Consider the following 25,795-nt stretch of genomic DNA (forward strand, 5'->3'; position numbering starts at 1 on the left):
ACGAACCTGACTAGAATCCTTGAGGATGTGGGTTCAATCCTTGGCCTCACTCAGTGGGTTGGGGATCCGGTGTTGCTGTGAGCTGTGGTGTAGGTCTCAGACACAGTTTGGATTTGGTGTTGCTGTGGCTGTGGCATAGGCCAGCAGCTGTAGCTCCAATTGGACCCTTAGCCTGCGAACCACCATATGCTGTGGGTGTGGCCCTAAAAAGCAAAAAAAAAAAAAAGTGCATGTACCCTGATGACCTGCCTGAGGCAATATTTGTCAGCTATCTCCTCTGAAAACTACACTCTCTGGAAGGAAGTCACTATACACAGCCCATGTGTAAAGACTATGGAGTTATATTGCTCTTCCCTAAAGATAAATAAATTGGAATCATTTGCACAGATTTAACCTACTCTTCTTTATTTATTTATTTATTAAACCAATGACTGATATCAGAACAGACATGGATGTTTATTCTATATTTGGGATTACAGTTGAACACTATGTTACATTATTATATGGCTCAACTTGTTACAACTTTGGTCATTTGAGCTAACTGATGTGTCCCATTGACATAGCCTCAACCTCATGGGTTTTTTTGTGTTGTTTTGTTTTGTATTGACTGACACTACTTTATGGCACTAAAAAATGCAAAATATATTGATTGCTTCTAGGTCTACACAGCTGACGGAGCCTGGAACTATGTAATATACTAACCTGTATACATACAGATAGCTGTAAATATTTTTATCTGTAACCATTTATATTTATATCAAGCTCAACATGAATCTATACCTACATCTCTAATTTTAAACCAGTACTACAAGGATCCTTCTAGATTTCTTTCCTTGTTTATCCGTCACCTCCCAGCCCAACAGTGAAAAACCTGGCTCTAATGCTCTGCTATCCGTCTATTTAATTTTCCAATTCCGGTCACATATATAAATGGTTATATTGGAATTGTTAAACTACACCTCCTTAAGTTTACATTTACCTGCTAGGGTAACATGCTTATATATAGCTCTTTTAATGCTGTAACTTTTAATAGATTTAATCATTTTAAAACTTAATAGCATTATTAAGCACTATTTTTGCAGCAACCCGAAAGTTTTAGAAATTTTTTTTTCTTTTAGTTCAAAATATTTTTATTTCTCTTGAAACTACTCTTTTGGCCATATATTATTTATAATTCTATCAATTTCCAAATAATTTAGATTTTCCAGCTATTTTTCCACTATTATTTTCTAGTTTAATTCCACTGTGGTCTAGGATGGTACTTGGTAAGAATTCTATTTTTTTTTTAATTTGTGAAGGTGTAATTTGTGGCTCAAAATGTAGTCCACCTTGATGAATGTCCCGGGTGAACTTGAGAAGAAGATAGACTCAGATGTTGGTTGGAATATTACATAAAATTCAATCTGATCAAGTTGATAGATGGAACTAATCAAATTTATTATATACTAACTGATTTTCTACCTCCATGACCTATCAATTACTAAAAAGAGGATGTTGAAGTGGTCAACTATTATAGTAGATGTTTCTATTTCTTTTAGTTCTATTAGTTTTGCCTGATGTAGTTTGGTGCTCTGTTGAGTTGCATATATGTTTAGAATTGGTATGTCTATTGGAAGAACTGACCCAATTATCATACAATGATCTTATTTCTTCTTTATTATCTTCCCTGTACTGAAATCTGTTTTTTATGAAACTAATACAGCTACTCCAGATTTCTTATTAATTTTAGTATAGTATATCTTATTTCATCCCTTTACATTTAACTCACCTGAGCTTTTACATTTAAAGGAGGTTTCCTGTAGAAAACAAAGAACTGTGTCCTGGTTTTTATCCACTTTGGATATCTCTATTTTAAATTATACTTTTAGATCATTCACATTTAAATTTACTATTGATACAGTTAAATGACTATCTACCATGTCTATAACTGCTTTATGTTTCTTGCAGTTCTTCTCTTTTTTTAAAATCTCCTATTTTTCTATCCTCTCTGGTTTTAAAAAAGCATTTTATATGATTCCCATTGCAACCATACTTACTTTAAAAATTTTGTTGTAGTTGACATAGTGTTGCAATATATATGTTTATCTAATGTAATTCCAACTTCAAAAAATGCCACATCTCTTGATATGTAGTGTAGGTAGCTTACATCAGATATTTCCAGTTCTTCCCTCTCATCCATAGGGACAATTCTGTCATTTATTGTGCTTATAATCACTGACTATTATTATTATTATAATAATACTATTATTATAATACTACTATAATGCTACTATTATTGCTTTGAACAGTTACCTTTTTACATGAGTTAAGAATAATAAAATATTTCATTTTGGTGTTATTTATTTCTTCTCCAAAGTTCTTCCTTTCTTCATGTAGACCAGATTTATCTCTTACATTAGGTACTGCAATTTGCTGGAGAGAATTCTGTAATCTTTTGTTTGATTTATCATAGTTGTTTGATTTATGTTGATACTATTAAATAAATAGCATATTAAAATAATTTATCATTTTTGCTGGTGTATATCGTATCTAGATGAACAGAAGACTTGATTTTTCATAAACTTTTGGCTAAAGTAAAACATATATACAAAAAGTACAAAAATCTTAAGTGTACAGCTCGATGAATTTTCACAAACCACTGATATATTCAGCATGCCAGCAACAGACATCCGAGCCACAATACCGTCACTATACCCAATCAAAAGTAACTATTGTCTTGACTTTCAACCATAGATTATTTTTTATTAGACACTTGCTATTTAATGAAATTATACTGTACTGTGTGTGTGTGTGTGTATACATAATTTTCTGGCTTCTTTGAACATTATGTTTTTGAGATTCTACCGCATTGTTGTATATCAATTCATGGAGTTGCACTGCTATATAATATTCAATTCTGTGACTCTACCACCATTTATACATTCTTCCTACTATTGATGGGAAGTTTAGTAGTTTCCTATTTTTTACTATTACAAATAGTGCAGTTATAAACATCATGTACATATATTTTTGATGTATATACACAATTATTTTATTTATTTACTTATTTGTTTTTATTTATTTATTTATGTCTGTCTTTTTAGGGCCATGCCTGTGGCATTTGGAGGTTCCCAGGCTATGGGTCAAAGTGGAGCTGTAGCCACTGGCCTATACCACAGTCATAGCAATGCCAGATCTGAGCCACATCTGTGACCTACACCACAACTCACATCAATGCCAGATCAGATACTTAACCCACTGAGTAAGGTCAGGTATCGAACCTGAGTCTTCATGGATGCTAGTCAGATTCATTTCCACTGAGCCACGACAGGAACTCCTACACAATTATTTCAGTTGTATACATAATAGTTGAATTGCTACACCATTACACATACTTATCATTCCTGGAAATGGCTGATTTTCCAAAGCAGTTTTATCAATTTACCTTCACAAGCTGTAGATGAGAGTTCTGATTGACCAACATCCCCACCAAGATTTGGCATTTTTCTCTTTTCTGGTTTTAATTGAATGTCCCTAATGACTAATGAAGTTTAGCACTCCTCCATGTATTTACTGATCACCTATCTTTTTAATGAAGGAACTATTTGAGTCTTTTTCCATTTGTGTATTGATTGTCTACCAGTTTCTTATTAATTCGGAGATGTCCTTCATATAATTTGGAGGACATTATATGAAACATATAATTTGGAGATCTTTGTTGAAAAAAAGTTGCAATTTTTCTCAATCTTTGCATTCCCTTGTTCACTCTTTTAAAGGGTTCCTTTGATTAAAACCTAAGTTTAGTTTTAATAAAACTCAATTTATCATTTCTTGGTGAATAGCCTACTTGAATCTTGTTTAAGGAAGATTTGTGTACTACAATGTTATAAAGATGTTCTCATTATTCTTTTCCTAAAAGTTTTGTTTTACCTTTTACATTTAGATGTTCAAACTTTATGGAATTATCTTATGCATGGTGTGAGGTGGGGATCAAGATATATTTTTTTCCATGTGAATATTCAAAACACACAACACCATATATTTAAAGACACCATCTCTCTCCAATCCCAGCAGTGTTAATTTTTTACATAAATCAGGTAGCCATATTATTGGGTAATTTCTGATCTCTTTATTCTTTTTCAGTTGTTTATTTGATTGATTTACCTTAATTGATTAATTGATGGTACGAATACCATCACATCTTAATTATTATAGTTTTATATTTGGTCTTAGTATCTAATAGTGCAAGTCCTCCAACTTGTTGTTCAAAATGATTTAGTTGTTCTAGTTCCTTAGCATTTCCATATTTTTTATAATTGGCTTATCAATTTGCACAAAATTTCAATAAGACTTTGCTTAAAATTGGACTGAACTTTAAGTCAAATTGGAGAAAGTAATAATTTTAAAAGGTTTAGACTTCTATTTGATGAGCATGGTCTATTTTCGTCTTTAAAATTTTCTCTCAACAATATTTTATTCTTTTCAGTGTAGCAGTTTTGAAGGTATTTTAAATGTATTTGTTGTTTTGAAGGTATTTTAATTATGTTTTATCCTAATGTAATTTTCCAAGATTTATTGTTGATATCTACAAGCAAATTTGATTATTACATTTACCTTTTATTCAGTGACTTCACTGTACTCATTCATTAAAATCAATGTCAGTACGGATGGCAAGTAAGCACATGAAAAGATGCTCAACATTGTTAACTATTAGAGAAATGTAAATCAAAACTATATTGAGTTACCACCTCACACCATTCAGAAGGGCCATCATTAATAAGTCTACAAATAACAAATGCTGGAGAGGGTATGGAGAAAAGGGAACCCTCCTCCACAATTGGTAGGAATGTAAATTGGTACAAGCACTATGGAAAACAGTATGGAGATTCCTCAGAAAGCTAAATATAGAACTACCCTATGACCCAGAAATCCCACTCCTGGACATATATCTGGACAAAACTATAATTCAAAAAGATACATGCACCCCTATGTTCATTGTGGAACAATAGCCAAGACATGGAAACAACCTAAATGCCCATTGATAGATGAACTAATTAAGAAGATGTAGTCTAGGGAGTTCCCATCGTGGCTCAGCGGAAATGAATCTGACTAGTGTCCATGAGGATGCAGGTTCGATCCCTGGCCTTGCTCAGTGGGTTAAGGATCTGGCATTGCCGTGAGCTGTGGTGAGAGTTGCGGACATGGCTCAGATCCCTCGTTGCTATGGCTCTGGCATAGGCCGGTGGCTACAGCTCTGATTGAACTGATAGCCTGGGAACCTCCATATGCCATGGGAGAGGCCCAAGAAATGGAAAAAAGACAAAAAAAAAAAAAAAAGAAGAAGATGTAGCCCATATATACAATGGAATACTACTCAGCCATAAAAAAGAGAAAATAATGCCATTTGCAGCAAAATGGATGCAACTAGAGATTTTCATACTAAGTGGAGTATGTCAGAAAGAGAAAGAAAAAATCATACGATATCAGTTATATCTGGAATTTAAAATATGGCACAAATGAACATATCTACAAAGCAGAAACAGACTCACAGATATAGAGAACAGCACTGTGGTTGCCAAGAGAAAGGGGGCAGGGATAGAGTGGGATGGACTGGGAGTTGGTGGTTGGTAGATACAAACCATTACATTCAGAATGGATAAACAATGGGTACTACTGTATGGCACAGGGAGCTATATCTAATCTACTGGGATAGAACATGATGGAAAATACTATTTTTAAAAGTGCGTATATATTATATGACTGAGTCACTTTGCTATACAGAAGAAATTGGTACAAGATTGTAAATCAACTAACTTTAATTTAAAAAAATTTATTTTGCTTTTTAGGGCTGTACCTGCTGCACATGGAGGTTCCCAGGCTAGGGGTCAAATCAGAGCTACAGCTGCCAACCTACACCACAGCTACAGCAACACAGTATCTGAGCCACCTCTGAGACCTACACCACAGCTCATAGCAATGCCAGATCCTTAACCCACTGAGAAAGGTCAGGGATCAAACCTGCAACATCATGGTTTCTGGTCGGATTTGTTTCCGCTGCACCACGAAGGGAACACCTAATTTAAAATTTTTTAAAGCTAGCACGTCAATATAATATTACTTGTATTTCCGTATACAAATTTCTAATAGTTGCATACAATGAAAATTTTTCCTTCCTTTTTAATTCTTGTACATTTTATTTATTGTTCTGTTTTTATCGCCCCAGCTACAGCCTTTAGTCCATGACTGAGTCCTTGTTTTGTTTCAGTTTTTAAGAGGACAATTAGTAATTTTCATCACCAAGTATGGTATTTATTGTAGGTTTTGTGTAGATGCCATTCATTATCAGATTTTTCAAAGGTCCCTTCTAAATCCTGCCATTTGTGGCAACATGGATGAACCTTGAGGGCATTATGCTAAGTGAAGTAAGTCAGACAGAGAAAGATATACTCTGTCATAAGGGGAATCCAAAAAGTTGAACTCATAGAAACAGACAGTAGGCTGGTGATTACCAGGAATTGAAGGGTAGGGGAAATGAAGAGATTATTGGTCAAGGAGTATGAAACTTTAAGTTATAAGATGGTTAAGTTATGGGGATCTAACTTACAACATGGTAACTAACAATACTGTACTATATATCTGAATGTTGCTAAGAGAGTAAATCTTAAACATTCTCAACATGCACAGACACAATGGTAACTATGTTAGATAATGTTAGCTAATCTTGTAGTAATCATTTCTTTTATATATAAAATATTTTTTATATATAAAAATCTCAAACCATCATGTTGTACAATTTAAACTTACACAGTATTGTGAGTTCCTATTGTGGCTCAGTGGAAGCGAATCCAACTAGTATCCATGAGGATGCAGGTTTGATCCCTGGCTTCGCTCAATGGGTTGGGGATCCGGCATTGCCATGAGCTATGGTATAGGTTGCAGATATGGCTCGGATCCCAAATTTCTGTGGCTGTGGCTGTGTCATAGGCCGTCAGCCACAGCTCTGATTTGACCCCTAGCCTGGGAACTTCCATATGCCACACATGTGGGCCTTAAAAAACAAACAAACAAAACAAACCCCTACACAATATTACAATTATATCTCAATAACACCAGAGGAAAAAGTTCCTTTTTATTCCTAGTTGGTTAATGGTTTCTTTCTAATCATGAATAGATATTAAATTTTTATTTAAAGCATTTCCTGCATTGAAAATTATTCATAATTTTCTGTTACTGTGGTGAATAGCCTTGGCTGAATTTGTAATGTTAAGCCAACTTTGCATTTCTGGAATAAATCCAGTGTCACCATATTATTATAGTCAAATATAAATGATAATTTTTAAAAATGCCTAGAGTTAATCCATTTCCATGTTCTCCCTGTGAATAAGATAAAAACCTTCTTTCAACTCTTCACTCCTCCATCCATACTAACACCTGTGTGATAATAACTAGATTATTATTGCTTACTATAGGTAAGATATTCTTCTAGCTACTTAATCTACATAAACATATTTAATTCTTGGGAGGGAGTGGGATGGTCTGGGAGTCTGGGGTTAATGGATGCACACTATTGCATTTGGAATGGATAAGCAATGATACCCTGCTGTATGGCACAGGGAACTATATCTAGTCACCTGCGATGAAACATGATGGAGGATAATGTGAGAAAAAGAATGTATATAAATGTATGACTGGGTCACTTTGCTGTATAGCAGAAGATGACAGAACACTGCAAATCAACTATAATATAAAAATCTTGAAAAAATATATATATACATATATTTAATTCTAATGGGAAAAAAATCCCATTCCTATTTCACAGATGAGAAAACTGAGGTATGCAGAGGTTAAGCAATATGCCCAACTTCAACCCAGCCTGGCAATCTCATTCCAGCGCCAGTGTCTCCAACAACTCTACCAGTACTGTATACATTACAGAAAGCCTAGATGCAATAAGATTGCCAGCCTGGCAATCTCATTCCAGCGCCAGTGTCTCCAACAACTCTACCAGTACTGTATACATTACAGAAAGCCTAGATGCAATAAGATTTCTAAATCAATGCATGTCTGAAAGTCTATTTCTTTATTTTTATATTTAAATAATAGCTCTGTGAGATATAGCAATTTACTTTCTCCTTGTACAAATCCATTCCAAATTTCCAAACACTAGAAGCCACCATCTTTCTTTTTCTCATCTCATTGTTTTGAAATATCACCACAATACATTAATGGATGCGGCTTTTACAATTCTACCTGTTCAGTATATCCTTTCATTCTGATGAGTTATGGCTTATTTAATCCCAAGATATTTTCTTTCATTGCTTTAAGAATTTCAAACTATATGTTTAATGTTCTTGTGGCTTCAGGTTTATTAGTTTTATCATAACATTCAAAGACATTTATAAAAGAAATCTGCCATATTTCTGTCAACCAGATATACCAACTGTTATCATTACTCTATGAGCATCTCTTATAGGCAGTGTCTGTGGAATCTCTAAATAACTTAAAGGACTTTATATTTAATATTGTATTTTTCTTTCATCTCATTACATGTTATAATTTTTTCTATATGTCATAGAGCAATAATAACCATTTAAAGGCTTATTATATTCCATTTAGTTGTCAAACCTTTCTTAACTCACAGAAAAGTATATTCTGGAAAGATAATCCCTGCCTTCTATTAGGATTATATGGATTTCACAAACCACACCTTGTCCTACTAAACCTGACTTGAATAAATAGCCACTTAATAAATACACATGGCATAAAACAAATGAAAATAGAAACAGTAACTTAACAATTTATAAAATTAATCTAAAAAAGAGTCACTTTAATTAGCAGCTAGGGCAAGCTTTGTGGGCATGAGAACTCTTAAAATTATAAAGTTGGTCCTTCCGGTAGTCACAGCCTGAGTTCCTAGTATTTCTCTTTACCCCTAGATCTTGGAACGAGTCCCTTGAAAAGAGATATGCAGACCTGACCTTTGCTCATCAAATGAAATGAGATCTCTCTGCCATACCCATCAAGCCCCAAAATCAGAATCATAGAGAAGGGGCCTTCCCACCAACTTCTACATGTGTTTACATGACAGGGAGCTGGTCAAGGGCATCTCTTCTCCATCCCACTGCTTTAGAAGTGGTTAGCACTTCCGACAGGGGCGATGTTTCTCCCATCCCTGCAAATGTGTGCCAGTTGTCAGCGGAAAAGAGCTTAGATTCATTCAGGATTATAACAGATATGAGTCTGGAGGGTGGAAGGAGAGGGAGGCTTATTGGGGGAGAACATAAGATTAAATCCTTTCTAAAACAGGAGTTACTGAAAAATAGAATATGATGACTTGAGATGTAATGACTTCCACGTCAATGGAACCATCCAACCAGGCAACGACTGGACAAATGTCTATGGAAAAAGTCTGTATTTGTTGATTGATTGATTGATTGATTGGGGCCACACCCAAGGTATATGGAGGTTCCCAGGCTAGGGGTCAAATCAGGGCTGTAGCTGCCAGCCTACACCACAGCCACAGCAGGATCCGAGCTGCATCTGCAACCTACATCACAGCTCATGGCAACACCAGATCCTTAACCCACTGAGCAAGCCCAGGGATTGAACCTTTGTCCTCATGGATGCTCGTCAGATTTGTTAACTGCTGAGCCACAACGAGAACTCCCATATGGAAAGAGGTCTTTAAATACAGAGTTGAAAATACCACTTACTTCATGAAGGGTGGAAAAACCAACCTCAATTTGTGATTTATCTGATTTTCTTTCTTCAAGGATACCTTATGGACCTACTACTGTGAGATATGTTTTCTATAGCTCTGCTTAATTTAAAAAAAAACTTTTGATGTCATATACAGCTCTAAAGCTGTGTTTATATCCATACTCAAATGCAATTCAAAAATATACAAGTTTATACATATTTATCTATATCTATATACATATAAATCTATCTACCTACTTACCTATCTCTAAAATATGAAGTTGCTGATCATATCCCTCAAGTCACTGGAATGACATTTTAACTGTGTATGCAACATCTTGCTTCATCATGTTAAATACATCCATTATCCCATTTTACCAAGAAGGAAGCTGAAGCTTAGATAAGTTTATCTTCTTGTTCAAAGTTACCCCAATGTTAAGGTTCAGAATTTGATTCAAACCCATGCCCATGAGATTTTTGAATTAGGTTTCTTAACCCCCACAATTTGGTGTCTAAAAAGTTAGTCATAATATTTTTGACCTAGCCTTACACACATTCAAGTTTTTAAACCAGTTTCCATTTCTCCTGCCAGTCTGACAAAGCTGGCATTAACTGTGGCAAAGAAAGGGTCACATCTGTCCAGCTGTGGAGGTAGGTCATCTCATTTAGTCATCACAGCGATCCCATGAGTTGCTCAGAGTGTATTGCTCCCATCAAAATGAAACAACAGAGTCAACAGGGAGGTGAAACAATTTGCCCAAAAAGCCCAGACTGGTAGGCAACTCCACAGAGAGGCAGAACCAGGAACAGCTCTGTAGAATAGCTGTGTGGGAAAACACTAAGGCTTCCAATCTTGACAAAGGTGCTAAGGGTTCTGGCAGGCTCAGCAAACCTTGCATCTTCCCTACATCCTTCCTTGCATTCTTTAACTTCATTTGTCAATTTGTGATTTCAGGGACCTATCATTTTCCTTCCCTGTTTCTGGGTCTTTGACTTTTTTTTTTTTTCTTTTTAGGGCTGCACCTGCAACATATGGGGAAGTTCTCAAGCTAGGAGTTGAATCGGAGCTGCAGCTGCCAGCCTTTGTCACAGCCACAGCAACGTGGGATCCAAGCACTGTCTGCGACCTACACCATAGCTCACTGCAATGCCGGACCATTAACCCACTGAGCAAGGACAGGGATTGAACCCGCATTCTCATATATCCTAGTGGGGTTCGTTAACAGCTGAACCAGGAAGGGAACTCCCTTGGGTCTCAGACTTTAAGTAACCCCTCAATGCCATGGGAAGCAGGATGAGAGGAGGACAGTCCTACGCCTGCCAATTTGGTTTTTTTCTCAATCTTCCACTCACATGACCCATTTCTTCTCCATCCTCAAGGCCACAGTGTTACGTGCCTTTAACGCTATTCAAGCAGTTGCACAGCTCTGCATTGTTCTTACATGTGTACGAGTACTCGGGGACCATCTTCCCTCCTTTCCATATTGCAGTATGGGAATATGCATCTCTCTCAATGAAATCACCTATTGTTTCCTTTCAACTTTCTAATTTCACTGAGCAATTCTATATTAAGTCTTGGAGTGAAGACAATTATCTCTGCCTTCTTCCTGCCGTTTTGCACAGTGTAGAACAGATTCCCTAATATTGGCATTTAGACTTGAGTTTATTACTAAACCGATGATTATTTTAAATTAATGACTCACACTTCTTTACTCCTGCGCAAGGAAAATGCCACAGAGGATTGTTTAAGCCTGTTGGGTTTGGCGAACAATCCCTGTTCCTGGGGTTAATGACCAGTTTCCTCAAACTACAAAACCTTCCTGTTTCACTTCTCCATCCTGGAGTGCGTGGGGCAGTGGAGGGATTTTCCAGCCCCAGAATGAAGCTGTTTGTACTGTTTATTATCCTATTTATACTCATTGCCCCTCCTTCCATCCAGGGGGAGAAGACTGTTTTAAGAGCCCCGTCAAAACTGCAGGTGTGTGAAGGCTCCTGCTAACAGCGGGGGCAGCCTTTACAGCATTTCCTCGAGACTGCTTCAGATCACTTTTCAGTGTGTAAAACCGGATTTTCATTAATGGTACTAATGACATGCTAATGGGGACAGGGTGCACCCGCTTCCAGAAGCAGGACAAGTGAGGCTGAAAACAGGCCAGCCTCAGCTCCTGTGAGATGTAATGAGGCGGGTTGGTGATGCCCTGTATTTCTTCTCCAATACCTGGCAAGCCAGGGCCCACTTGTTAAATGGGTCACCTCTGAGGCCAAACAGGAAGAGATCCAGTTACAATTTTTTCACACAAGGACAAAACAAGGAGGCAGAAAAAGCTCCAGGTGCAGACATTTGCACGCTGCAGCTGTTTTCCGTGGTAGGAGGTTCTGAAGACTTATGTGCTGACACGTTACCCTGGACATCACCATGCCTTGATCTCTCTGCTCCTTCTCCTCCCTGGAGTGAGGTTCAAGGCTACTGTTGACACGAGGACCATATCAAAGCGGTGGCCCCATCACAACTCATCACTTTTAAGACACACAAAATCTACCCCAGTTGGAGACCTGCAGGAGCAAATCTGAGCCTCTGGTTTTTCCTCCAGGGAGCTTAGGTGGTCAGCAGTTCTTGATTCCTAAAGCAGTTCTTTGTGGTAGGTCAGCATACTTTGTCAACAAATGGTGTAAGAGCAGAGGAAAGTGAGAAGCTGATGGAGATGGATTACTTTGACTTTCTTTTCATTGTATAATCCATCAGCACAGGAAAATACTTTCTTTGCATTATCCCCACCTGGCTTTGATCATCTTAGTGGAATGTTGGGAGAAATTATGGCCTTTCATGTGTGCCTGTGTATTTGCAATGTTAAAAACAATAAAGAAGCTGCATTAGGGAATTCCCATTGTGGTGCAGCAGAAGCAAATTCAACTAGTAACCATGAGGTCTCGGGTTGGATCTCTGGCCTTGGTCAGTGGGTTAATGATCCGGTGTTGTGGTGAGCTGTGGTGTAGGTCAAAGACTCGGCTCGGATCTGGCATTGCTGTGGCTGTGGTGTACTCTGGCAGCTGTAGCTCTGGTTCAACCCCTAGCCTGGGAACTTCCATATGCTGTGGGTGCAGCCCTAAAAATAAAAAAAAAAATTAAAAAAAAAAAAGAATAAGAAGCAACTTTACAAAGGGGCTAGTTAACCAAAAACCAGGAATATGACTCAAAAGTGAGCTCTATAGGCATGGCAAAGGCAGGACACTTACTCTATTCCTTTCTGGCTTCATTAAAGCAAAATAAATCAGCACCCAAAGAAAAGTCTATTTATTATTCCAGTTCCGAGTCAATGTCCTCACTTTGAAGTCAAGAAAAAAAAGATGCACAGGGAAGTTCAATAACTTGTGCAACATCACACAGGACATTGGATGGAGCCAGGACTGGAAACCTAGTCTCCTAACTTTCCACCAAGTTCTCTCTGGTTTTTTTTTTTTTTTTTTTTTTTTTTTAGGGCTGTACCCATGGCATATGGAAGTTCCCAGGCTAGGGGTCTAATTGGAGCCTAACTGCTGGCCTACACCACAGCCACAGCAACACTGGATCCAAGCCGTGTCTTCAGCCTATACCATAGCTCATCGAAACACTGGATCCTTCATCCACTAAGCAAGGTCAGGGATTAAGCCCGTGTCCTCATGGACCCTGGTCGGGTTCATTACCACTGAGCCACAACAGGAATTCTTCTCTGTTTTCATATTGCCTCTTAGAAGAACTCCTGGCAGTTCAGTGGTTCACGGATCCAGCTTTGTCACTGCTATAGCTTGGATCACTGCTGTGGCAGCAGGTTCAAGCCCTGGCCCCAGAATTTCTGCATGCTCTGGGCACAGTCAAAAAAAAAAAAAAGAAAGAAAATCCCCTTTGAATCATATTTCCTCCATAAGTTCTGTGGCCACCACAGTTTCTTAATTGGGCTAGTGGTGGCTAGTATGACCAGCCTGCTGGTCAGTAGCTGACAGTCCCGCCTCCACTACATTCGAAATAGGTGTGCTCTCTTGGGTGTCATATTTGTCCTTTATGCAGGTTCAAAGCCAAAGACTGGGATCATTATTGTTTCTCTTGGTTACTTTCAGTGAAACTCACAGAGTAAGAGAAATTTCCTTCTAAGACTCAATTCTAGAGAGTAGGGATTTTGTTCCCTTTTATTTATCAGCTGGATAATTCCCCCAATTTTTATACTGTGGATCTACAATCAATGCAGTTTTCTTACATCCATATTTATCTCATCAAATAGAGAATTTTTTCTATTCATTTGCACAAAGCGGCCATTTTTATATTGGTATGAGGAAGTATGAATTTACAATGAAATGATACACCTTACTAAGAAATAGGAGTTATTAATCCATTTCAGCCTTCTTGTGTGTGTGTGTGTGTGTGTTCATCTACATTTTGAGTTGACTGGTGATGGATTATCTAAAATATGTGCATTTGTAAGATTTCTTTCTGTTAGGCAAATATTGCTTTCTTGTGCCAGTGTGTAGATATAAAGCTGCTCTGAATATCTTGCTAAGGCCAATATAATTAGTTGTAGTACAGAGGAGTTAATGTATCTTAAGAAGTCAGGATAAAATAATTGAAGAACCAGAGACATAAGTTACTAATCACTGGGGAGAAAGGAGAGGGCTTAAAAATTACCGTGCCTGCTATTCTGCATTGAGGGGATTGAATAAGATGATGAGAATGGAAACAGTCTGTAAACTATGACAGGTTATCCATATCCACTACTCATTAAATTACATTTGAAAAATAAATATCAATATTATAAGTTCTTTATCTTTGAATCAGTTGGTTAGCCTTCCCTTACTTGAGCCTGAACTCAAGATTAGCTAGAGAGTATAAATCCTCATAGCACATTGTATCTGTTAGCTATCACCTCAGTAATGCTGCCTAACAACCACAAAATGTCAGCAGCATATGTTTATTTCTCACCCATCTGTGGGGCTCACTTGATATAAGCTGAGCTTGCTCATACATCCACAGTCCAACTTGCTTACTCAGGCATTTCCAGGTTAGCTCTGCTTCATGTGACTCATCCTCCTCCTGGGACAAGCAGGTTAACTTCAGCATATTTTTTATTGCAACAGTAGGGTCTCAAGAGCAAGTAGAAATACATAAATACTTTTTCAAACTTATGCTTATGTCAAGTCAGCAACTATTACAAAGCAAGTCACATGGCTGAGACAAGTGTCAAGGGGTAGGGCCAGTCACCCTGTCCATATGAGAGGGCCCCGCAAATTTGCATAGCAAAGAGTATAAATACAAAGAGGGATAAAGATCTGGATCAGATAATGTGATTTACCATACAGCCATGCTATTGAAATCACTAGTAGAAGCAATAGTTTAAATGAATATAAGGCAACATGCATGAATCTTAGTCTTTAGTGAAGACTGGAAGAACAGGAAATATAACCCCACATATAAAAATTTAAAATGCATGCACTCAAAGAGTAACACACTACAAAGAGTAAAACAAAAATAAACCCAATAAGCATACTAAAAGAATTGTCTTTGTCCCCAAATGTGAATGAAGGGGGTTATGGCAGAGATACGAGAAGCCATAATTTTTTAAATTAGAGCATGATTGATTTACAATATTGTGTTAATTTCTGACACACAGAAATTATATATATATCCATTCTTTTTATCATTCTATTTTCTATCATGTTATATCCCAAGAGATTGGATATTGTTCCCTGTGCTGTACAGTAGGACCTCATTGCTTATCCATTATAAATACAAGGAACTACATTTTAAAAATCATTGGTATATATACTCTGACCACTAGAGACCTAATTGCAATCAAGATTCACAGCTCATTCATCAATTCTGACTTAGGGCCAATAAAAGACATAGTTCCTGTTCCAAAAGATACTATACGTTTTAGTTATTTTCTTATTTTATTCATGGAAATCAATAACAAATTAGTTTATGTAGGGGTGTTAGACTGTCAGATCATGGTGCATATAAAATGTTTATAAATTGGGTCGAGATTTTTTTCTATTTTAAAGTATTCTACAGTGCTTCACATATTGCAAATTATTTTTCTATTTCTTAGCTCATCTAATCCTCATTAGAAATGCTACGTGATTAGCCAGGTAGCTCATGGGCTTTGAACCCAAGGTTCTGAGCTGCTAAGTTGTGCTTCAAGTGACACAATCACTACTTCTCAAGGTTCTTATTAAAACGGCTCTTCAGAGTCACCCAGCCATAAGAAATATACATATCCGGGTCCCCCTACCAGAAATTCTAAACCAGTAGAACTAGGACAAGTTTTAAAGACTAAACTTCTTTAAGGGATTTTGACATACCGAAAAAGGCAAGAACTCTCAACCCAGACATGCTTTCTTCACAAAGATGTGGTTAATTTGCAAGAGACTGGACACATTTTGTTGGTCTTTTCCATTTTCTCTTTTTTATACCCTTTCAGTTTTCTAGGTCCTTCCAAATTTAGGAATTATTACCTCCTTTTGCTATTTCTCCCCATTTCCCTCTTGCACTAAAGTTTAGTTGATTTTTTTCTGCCCACTTGATTCCTGGAAGATTAAGCAAAGTTATTTTCAGAGGGGAGTAGGGCAAAGATGTTGCTCCCTTGTCATTGAGACAAACTAAAGGACTTATAACATTTCCAGTAACATTTTACGTTGAGCACTTTATACCTTTCAAAGCATGCTTATACTCTACATTTCATTACTTGAATCTACAAACAGGTATGGTATTTTGGTGACCTGGTGAAATAATTCAATTACTGGTCTAGAGAGCTAGGTTATAGCCTTTGCTTTGCAAACAACCAGCTTGGTGACTTGGGATAAGTATAGTGGTTATGACTTGGCCTGTCCATAAATAGCCACTGGTAGATGGATAGTCAGTTTTGCTCTAAGGCTTATTTTGAAAAGATGAATTTGTGTCAATGCAATGGACCTATTGTGTAAGAATTTGAGCATAATATATTTGCAAAGGTAGGAGTTCGTCTTTGAGGAAACACTATGTCAACACAGAAAACTGCACCCAACTCAATTAAACTGCATAGAAGTACACAAAACACATACAGGCATATACCTTAAATATCTACCCTCTACCTTGGTTCACCATATGTGCTTATGAGCCACACCCATCCACACACACATCGACAAGTTACTACTTTCAGATTTCAAAGAACCCTCCTTTCACTCTTCACCTACAACTGTTCTGACATCCCCACCAAAAAGCAAAGTTTAGACTGCTTTCAAAGTAAAGCACCATATTTACTGTAGCACTTAAGTGACAGCAAGTCTCTATTCTAGACCTTTCAGATCTAGTTGCCATTTTACTCTGCAAACGCTGCCATTGTAGCCAAGATTGGGGAATGTGTCTACAAAGCTGAAAGGAAGGCCTGGAGCTCTCTGAGCACCTGTCTGCATCTTTGCTGGATCCATTCTTCAGTTATTTATGCTTTAGGAATAAACCAAGGTGAAATGAACATTGAACTTAGTAGACCTCTGGTTGTAGCCATTCTTGGAAACAGGAGCAGTCTCCAAAGGATAGCCTAGTGTCGCCTGCTAGACTTAATTCTTTTTCAAATGAAAGAAGTGGGGACTGGACTTGATTATTTTTCAAATGAAAGAAGTGGGGTAAAGAGTTCCAAAACTTTCCCAGTTTGAGATCACAACTGGCCCCACTGTAGTCACGTGGGGCTTGGTATTAATGCTGAACATGCTGAGATTTAAAGTTTCTTTGAGCATCTCAGTAGCATTGGGGTTACACCCCAATGCACTATGTCAGGAAACAAAGGAAAAAAATAACACTTTATCCCAAGTTAGTGTTTAGTGACTCAGTTACACACAACAAAGGTGGTAAATCTCCATAGCTAAATGGGAGCTTAATGCTTGAAACATCCTCAGGGAATATGGAAAGAAACAAAAGAATAATTGCAAAGACTGATACATGATGACTATGATTATTAATTTTAGTTTCTAAAGTCTGCTATAAGATTGGAAATTAAATTTCTATATTAATCCTCACTCGAAGCTCCAAGGATTATTTGGGTTTTATGAGTTCCTTGTATATTTTACCAGATTAACCCCTTATCAAATACGTAGTTTGCAAATATTTTCTCCATTCCACGGTTGGTCTTTTCAGTTTGTTCATGGTTTCTTTTGCTGAGCAGAAGCTTTTTAGTTTGATGTTGCTCCTCATATTTATCTTTGCTTTTTCTGCCTTTGTTTTTGCTGTCAAATTAAAAAAAAAAAAAAGAGTTCCTACTCTGGCACAGTGAATTAAGAATCTGACTATAGCAGCTTAGAGCAGAGGCACAGATTCAACCCTCAGCCCGGGACAGTGAGTTAAAGGATCCTGCATTGCTGCACAGTGTAGGTTTGCAGCTGCAGCTCAGATTCAGTCCCTGGCCTAGGAACTTCCATGTGCCATGGGTGCAGCCATAAAAAAATAATTTAAAAAATCATTGCTAAAGCTAATATCAAGAAATTCCCTATGTTTTCTTCTAAGACTAATTCTTCTTAGGAGCAAAAAAGACCTGAACACATTACTTCACCTTGAGTTCTTCATTACCCTTAAACTATTCTTAACCACCAACTTCAATGTCCTCTATTCATGTAGATTGTCTGTGATTTTGAGTAGGATACTTTCTATTTTATAGCAGCAACCTACTGAGAAAGAGCTGAGTCCATTCTTTGAGGTAATCAAGGGTTGTATGTCCTGTCACATTGTACAAAAGGGTTTTGCTGAATCCAGGCAGAGATACAGCAATGATCTTCTCAGGGTTTGTAAAACTCTATGGCAGACCTGAGAGTTTAGCAGGCACAAGACTCCAAGAACAGACATGAGGAGAAAACCAACCCTGCACACTCATAAAAGTACTGCAAGAAAAACCAAGAAGCACTTTTCTGGAGTTCCACATTGCCACACTAAATGAGCGACTCCATAGAGACCACGCAAAGTGGACAATGAACAAGCAAGCACCTCCTAATCTTGGGGCAGAAGGTAAAAGCTCAGCTGTTTGGCCACAGAGCAAACTTGGCCGTGTGGCCTGGCCAGGGACATATTTGGACAACCAAGCCCTGGAGGTGATGAGCTGAAAAAAGAAAAAAAAATGTCAGGGGGAAGCCAACATCTCTGCCTTTGGAGTCTGGGCATGATAACTACCAAAACGTTCCGTAATACCAAGTGGGGGGCGGTGGGGGGGAGCCTCCTCCCCAGGGTTTGTTAAACAAGTGAGGTTTTGTCTGAGAGCATAAAAAATCAGCACAGTACAACACATAAAAGGTGACTTTTCTCTCCTTAGGCAAAAATTAATAGAAGGGCTATCTCAAATATAGGTAGAGAGATAGTTTAAGTAAAAATTGGTTCACATATGCAATATTGTTGCCTGCTTTGGTGAACATACCACAAGCATCTGCATGCTCTCATTTCAGAACATCATGTGGCTTTAATTTCTTAACAGGATCTTGAATAATCTTTAGGCCTGCAAACACAGGAAGTAATTTATAATAATATGGTATTTAGATCATGTTCATGCACTTAAGTGCTTTATTTTTATTGGTAAAGTCTGTTAGTGAAAGAGTAATAACTGTGGCATAGTTGGACTTTTCTAGAGATTTTTATCACTTTTATTTGATATATCTCTTCTTACTGTTTATGTAATTTAAAATAGTCACAGATGCACGATAGCCAAGATCTTAATAATAGTAATGAAAACACAGTGTGTAGAGGGCAGGTCCATATAAGTAACACAGGGCCCCAGCTTTCTAAATCAAAGTATCTGACACTTTCAATTTTCAAGAGTAAAGTTTCCTTGGACTTCTCCCACCCAGTGCTGTTGAACCGTCACCATGGCCATAGATATTTTCCTAATCTATGTAAAGCAATTCGTTTACATGTAATAATAGAGTATAATCTATAAGAAATATCCATTTTATTCTGTTATTGAACTAGTAACTACTGCACAGCCATTCTCGTAGCAATTTTCATAAGATTCTTTGATGACTAACCCTCAAATTCTGTTTGAAATGTCCTTCAGAAAAAATACTAATGGCAACCTATCCATCTAACCTTATCTCTCTGGATACCTACTTACCTCTCTATATTTGCTTCATTCATTTTGGTAGATATCAACTTATTTTTCAAATGATAAAGTAATTGAAGGACTCACTGACCATTAAAAGTCGTCAATGGTTCAGGAAGAAATGGAAGAGAACACGTTGAGTTCCACTTCAGGGGATTCAAAAACTGCTCTTTTTTTGGAAAAGTGATCTTTCCATATTGCACTTGTGCTTCTGTCATGACAGGAAGCCTCATTTATCACCAAATTGCGTTCTGCAAGGCCCTGGGCCAGCTATGTCAACTACACACTATTCTTGGCATTCAATTAATGCAGGATCAATTTAACCAAAAAAGCAAACTTATTCTATGGGACATTAAAAAACAAACAAAGAAACAAAAACAGAAGGAAGCCACCAACCATCAGATATGCTTCACCTGGCAGCTCTCCCTCAGCTACTGTTATGGTAGTTCTCTTATTTGAATAACTGAAATTGACTCAGTTATGATACTGTTATGTTCTTTTCTAGTCCTTGTGTTCTCAGCTTTATTGTGGAAGCAGACCTTCCATTAAATGCATCTCTATAATATTCTAAGTATTACCCAGGACATTAGAATTACAAAAATGAATTAGGCTAAATCCCTCCTTTAATTCAAAGAGAAAGATAGGTGAAAAGTAAATTTCATTACCATCTGGTTGGTAGGTTAAACAGAAGCAGACATGGGGGTTACAGGAAACTAGAAGAGTGTGATGTACTTTAATAAGGGAGGTTATGCATGGCTTCCTTAAATAATGGAGGTTGAGTCGGTTCTTAAAGGTTATGTAGGATTGACTCAAGAAGGAAAAAGGAAAAGGAGCAGGCCAGGCAACGCAAGAAAGGCATGGCCTGAGACTGAGGACAGGGATCGTTATATGTAGGTAGTTTAAAACCAGACCATAAAGTTCAGGGCAAGGAGCGACAGCAGATAAAGTCAGGGAGATGATGGCACCTTGCTTCTTGGTACAACTGGAAATGTAGCAATTCTCTTTGGTGTTTCTCTGACTCTCTAATCTGCCTGAGGAGCTCCTAATTCTTACACATTCTTCCCTAATTACTTTCCCAAGGTGAGTTATAAGGTCTTTGGTACTACAGGGCTCTTACAACAGGAGATATCTGGATCTTTTCCTGCTTTCCACATGTCCTTTTTCTTCTCCAAAGGAAGGTGGTCTTCCCAACCCAGCCAGTGACATGGCTCTATTCAGGGGAAGTGCTCCTAATTCTACTACCTAAACAAAATCACATCATTCCTATTACTGCTGTTCCTGCAGGAACTGGCCCAACTATACTCTGAATTGAATAATAGATTCAATTGTGAAAAAAAAATGCATCTATATATTACAGATGTACCCACATCCCCCGCACATCTTTTCCTCCTTTTTCCCCCTCATTATTGGACCATCCACAGAAATTTAGTTGCAAGGACAGGCACTGGAGTGTTATTAATTTTGTGGAGAATTACAAACAACCTGAGAATGAATATATATGTATATATATATAGATAGATAGATTCAATATGTATTCTCATTATATACAATCATTATACATAGATATGCAGACATATAGATTACAAAAAATCACATTTGTAAACTCATAAATATAAGCTCATAAATTCATATTTTTAAAAATTTAAAGCAATTTTTAAAATAATGCATAAATATGAAAATTATTTGTGATATATATTTAGTCAAACAAGTTATACCACAAAACTGCTTTCTCCTAATTTTGTTTCTAGGAAGTGTCACACACACACTTGCATAGATACACTCACATACACCAAAAGCCAAAGACCAGAAAATGGAAACTGTATCCCCAACTTTTGGGGGGCTGTCCGAACTGCTGTATTAGTGATATTTTTGCTTTCTCTTTGTACTTTTCTTATATTTTACAACTTTTTATAATGAATATACAATGTTTACTCACTTTAGTTTGTAAAAATATTGTAAACCTGCAGAAAACGATGGCGAGTAATCTAATTAACAGCCTCTTAACCTTAGGGATACGGCCTGCCATCAACTGAATGACTTGGCCATGGATTTCACAGAAGTATCTTAGAATCCAACACCTCTCACTCAAGGCCAGTTTTCCCTTCCACACTCTGCTCCTTCCCCTTCAATTCTAAGCAACTTATTCTTTAATCACACTTTGTCTTTGTTCTCTTAGATAAGCTCTAGATAGAACAAGAAATTGCTTCAAACTCACCTTCTCATCACAGACAAGTGTCTCCATGCACTTGGCCATGGACTTCACAGGAAGTATCTTAGAATCCAACACCTCTCACTCAAGGCCAGTTTTCCCTTCCACACTCTGCTCCTTCCCCTTCAATTCTAAACAACTTATTCCTTCATCACACTTTGTCTTTGCCTTTGTTCTCTTAGATAAGCTCTAGATAGAACAAGAAATTGCTTCAAACTCACCCTCTCTTCACAGACGAGTATTCCCATGCATTTTTATAGAGGGACGATCAGTTCAAATCTCCTTCTATTCCTAAGCCAAAGTTCTGATATGCTGCAGCCATTCACCTAGAATTTAGATAATCAGAATAGATGAACTATAAATAAATCAATATATAATTAAAATTATTTCAGGAGTTCCTGTCGTGGCGCAGTGGTTAACGAATCCGACTAGGAACCATGAGGTTGCGGGTTCGGTCCCTGCCCTTGCTCAGTGGGTTAACGATCCGGCGTTGCCGTGAGCTGTGGTGTAGGTTGCAGACGTGGCTCGGATCTCACGTTGCTGAGGCTCTGGCGTAGGCCGGTGGCTATGGCTCCGATTCGATCCCTAGCCTGGGAAACCTCCACATGCCGCAGGGGCAGCCCAAGAAATAGCAAAAAAAAAAAAAAAAAAAAAAAAAGACAAAAAAATTAAAAAATAAAAAAAAATAAATAAATAAAATTATTTTAGATTTCTGGAAAAATGTCACTGGGCTTATAAGAGGGTGGCATCCATCCATATAAAATGAAAGGCACTTAAAAAGTCTTCAATTTGTCCCCACTTCAAAAGGCAAGGGTACACCAAAGTCATTAATTGAAATAACAGATTTATTAACTACAATGATATTTTTTGCCATTCCACATCAAGGCCAAAAGCAATTCAGTTTGGCTTTACATTGGAGCCTGATACATTTTGGGTTATTTTCCTCACACTAAGCTGCTTTGGGCTGTAAACTTTGGAATTAAAGTGACATTTTGTTCTGGAAATACACCAGCAGACGAGAATAGACATGCCACAAAAGGTAGTTTGAGTTGGGATCTTAATTTTCTTTGAACTCAGGCAGATGGAAGCCTCCAGCTTCAGTGTTCTTTGTTTGAAGATTCTCTTTCTGCTTGCCAATGCCCCATCTTGACACCAATTCAGCCACTCTTTGCTAGGGGCCAGCTCTTTCCTTTCTCGGTACTTTCTCTGTTCTAACATCACTTCCTTGAGTCATTTTGTCCCTCTCTATTCCCTGAATCTCTGAACTTTAGGACTGGAAGAAGTGGCAATCAACTAGCCAAAGTTTCCCAATGTTTTCCTAGTTGAGCTCCCTTTAAAAAATATGCATGCCATCCCATTGTTCTACCTGGAAACTCTGCCAGACGCCCTAGCTTCCTTTAGAAAGCTTGGTGTTTCTGACTACTAGACTGCTGCCTCTACCATGCTGCAGGAATTAAAGAGGCAGAGAGAAAAAAAATGGCTTTACTTTCTTTGTAATATGAAAAAGTAATCCCTAGAGGTTGAAAAAATCTTTTTCAAACGATACTTTTAAGCTAATTCTTTTATTTCCAGGAACTAGCCCAACAGTGAAGCTGTTTGTTTTTTTGTTTTGTTTTGTTTTGTTTTTTCTTTCATTCTCAGCTCTGGTCTGTCTCCTTCTCCATAAAGTGAAGGAGTTTAGGCAACTGATCACAAAGGTCCTTATGAACCCAGACATTCTATGATGCTCTTTAATCCAAATTGAACAAGGTCATAGCACTTTTTGGAATTAATCAACTGGTAAAATGTTGTCAGGGAGCCAGTATATTAGGAAAACAATTTGCCTTTTGATCTGTCATTTTTACAAATTAAGTCCCTATTAACCATGGCTATGAAATGACTCATGAAACAGTCAACATTGAGAATCAATACATGACACCCATACACATAGCAAATCTTTCATTACAGTGTGAAGAGCACGTAGCATAGGCATAAGTCACATCGCTCTTTCTAGAGGTCACTACACTCTATCCAATCTCTTCTTATTTAGCCAAAGTTTACCAAGGAAATTTCTCATAGCCAAGCCCATTCTACAGACGAATAAGCTGAGGGCAATCCCACGAGAGCTAAGGATTCAAGCTCACACATCTCTCTGAAGAGTAACATACCCTCCCATGGCCTCCACGCTAGCCAGTTCCTTATCACCAACCAAGATGATACATTGAGGGAAGACAATGTTACCCTTGACCGACCACAGTTTCTTTTCAAAAGAGGTGCATCACATCATGTCAACAACCTTCACAGCACTGAAGGGAGGAAAAGAATCTTAGCATCCATTTAAATGAAATATATGGTCACTAACTGTGGTAGGCAACCTTTAAGACAGCCATCAAGGACTCTTGCCTCCTGGTTGCATGTACTTATGTACTATCCTCCCCATGAGTGTGAGCTGGACTTCTTGACTCACTTCTTGTTTTTTTTTGTTTGTTTGTTTTGTTGTTGTTTTCTTTTTAAGGCTGCACCTATGGCATATGGAAGTTCCCAGGCTAAGGGTCAAATCGGAGCTACAGCTGCCAGTCTAAACCACAGCCATAGCAACTCGAGATCCAAGCCACATCTGCAACCTACACCACAGCTTACAGTAATGCAGGAACTTTAACCCACTGAGCAAGGCCAGGGATCGAACCCGTGTCCTCCTGGATACTAGTTGGGTTCATTATTGCTGAGCCACAGTGGGAAATCCCTTGACTCACTTCTAATGAACAGAATACAGCAGAAGTAGTGGGATGTCAGCTCCAATATAAGGTGACGAAAGGACTGTGGCTTCTGTCCCTCATCTATCTTTCTTTTTCTTTCTTTTTTTCCTTCCTTCCATTCTCTTTCTTTTTTCCTTTCCTTTTCCCCTTCCCTCTCTCCCTCCTTCCTTCGTTCCCTCCCTCCCTTCTTTCTCCCTTTCCTTCCCTTCTCCCCCCTTCCTTCCTTCCTTTCCTTTCCTTTCTCCTTTCCTCCCTCCTTCCCTCCTTCATTCCTTCCATTTCCCCTCCCCCACTTCCCTCCATCCCTCTCCCTGTCTTGGAGCCCTCCCTCCACAGGGTGGGTGACCTTTGAAGAGGCCAATGTGTCAAAGACCTGAGAACTCCAGCAACACCTAGCAAGGACCTCTGCTGTGTCAATGGCCCTGTGAGTGACCTCAGAATCAGATTCTCCCCAAGTTGAGACTGGAGTTGATGGCAGCCTCAGAGAATGCCTTCACCTGCAGCCCATGAAAGACTCTGAACCAGAGGGTAAGTTGTATCTGGATTTCTGACTCATAGAAACTGCAAGATAATAAAAATTTTTAGGTCACTAATTTGGGGGTAATTTGTTATGCAGCAATAAATAACTACACCTCTGCCAAAGTCAGCAGTGTGACCACCCAATTTTACTAGGAATGCCTTGGTCTAGGAGTCCTCTTGATCTAAGAGGAACCGTCACTTACTGCTCTCATATTTGCCATCTTCTTTTCAGCAACAATGGAGCTTTGGGAAGAGTTCACAGCTGTCCCAGTGTACCTCTTCAATCGGAACACCCTGGCACCATCTGCCAGCAGGGAGCTGGCCAGCTCATTGTCAGCTATGGTAACAGAAATCCCATCTCAAGTATTTTTCCCTTCCTCAAACTCATGTTCAAGCAGAGCTTCTGAAATTCCTTTTTGGCAAGTGTTTCTCCTACTGCTTCTTTAGTCAAATAATCACGTTTTCCAAACCATTTGCCCTGGGAGATGTCATGTAGTGCCAGCTGCCCAGCTAGCTTCTCTGGAGCCAGTGCCCACTTAATAGCTGAAATAATTGCCTCGTTCCTTTAGTTTGTTCCT

At 38.1% G+C, this 25,795-nt stretch overlaps 1 long non-coding RNA gene across 2 annotated transcripts in view; it reads right to left on the bottom strand.

Annotated features, from left to right (window-relative positions):
- The window catches only part of LOC110257380 (uncharacterized), a 287,173-nt gene that overhangs the window by 58,291 nt on the left and 203,087 nt on the right, over positions 1-25,795 (bottom strand). Inside the window, exons 2-3 of one of the 2 annotated variants that reach the window (XR_014831930.1) lie at positions 22,185-22,289; positions 14,755-17,901 (exon numbers count right to left, since the gene is read on the bottom strand). This is a non-coding gene — a long non-coding RNA (uncharacterized LOC110257380). Of the gene's footprint in view, positions 1-14,754; positions 17,902-22,184; positions 22,290-25,795 lie in introns of those variants that run through there. The other variant, XR_014831929.1, reaches the window with a different exon arrangement.

The sequence above is a fragment of the Sus scrofa genome, chromosome 17, assembly GCF_054392235.1.
Source record: "Sus scrofa isolate SSC_HxYL_T2T_F1_AM1 chromosome 17, Sscrofa_HxYL_maternal_Yorkshire_Landrace_v2.0, whole genome shotgun sequence".
NCBI lineage: Eukaryota > Metazoa > Chordata > Mammalia > Artiodactyla > Suidae > Sus > Sus scrofa.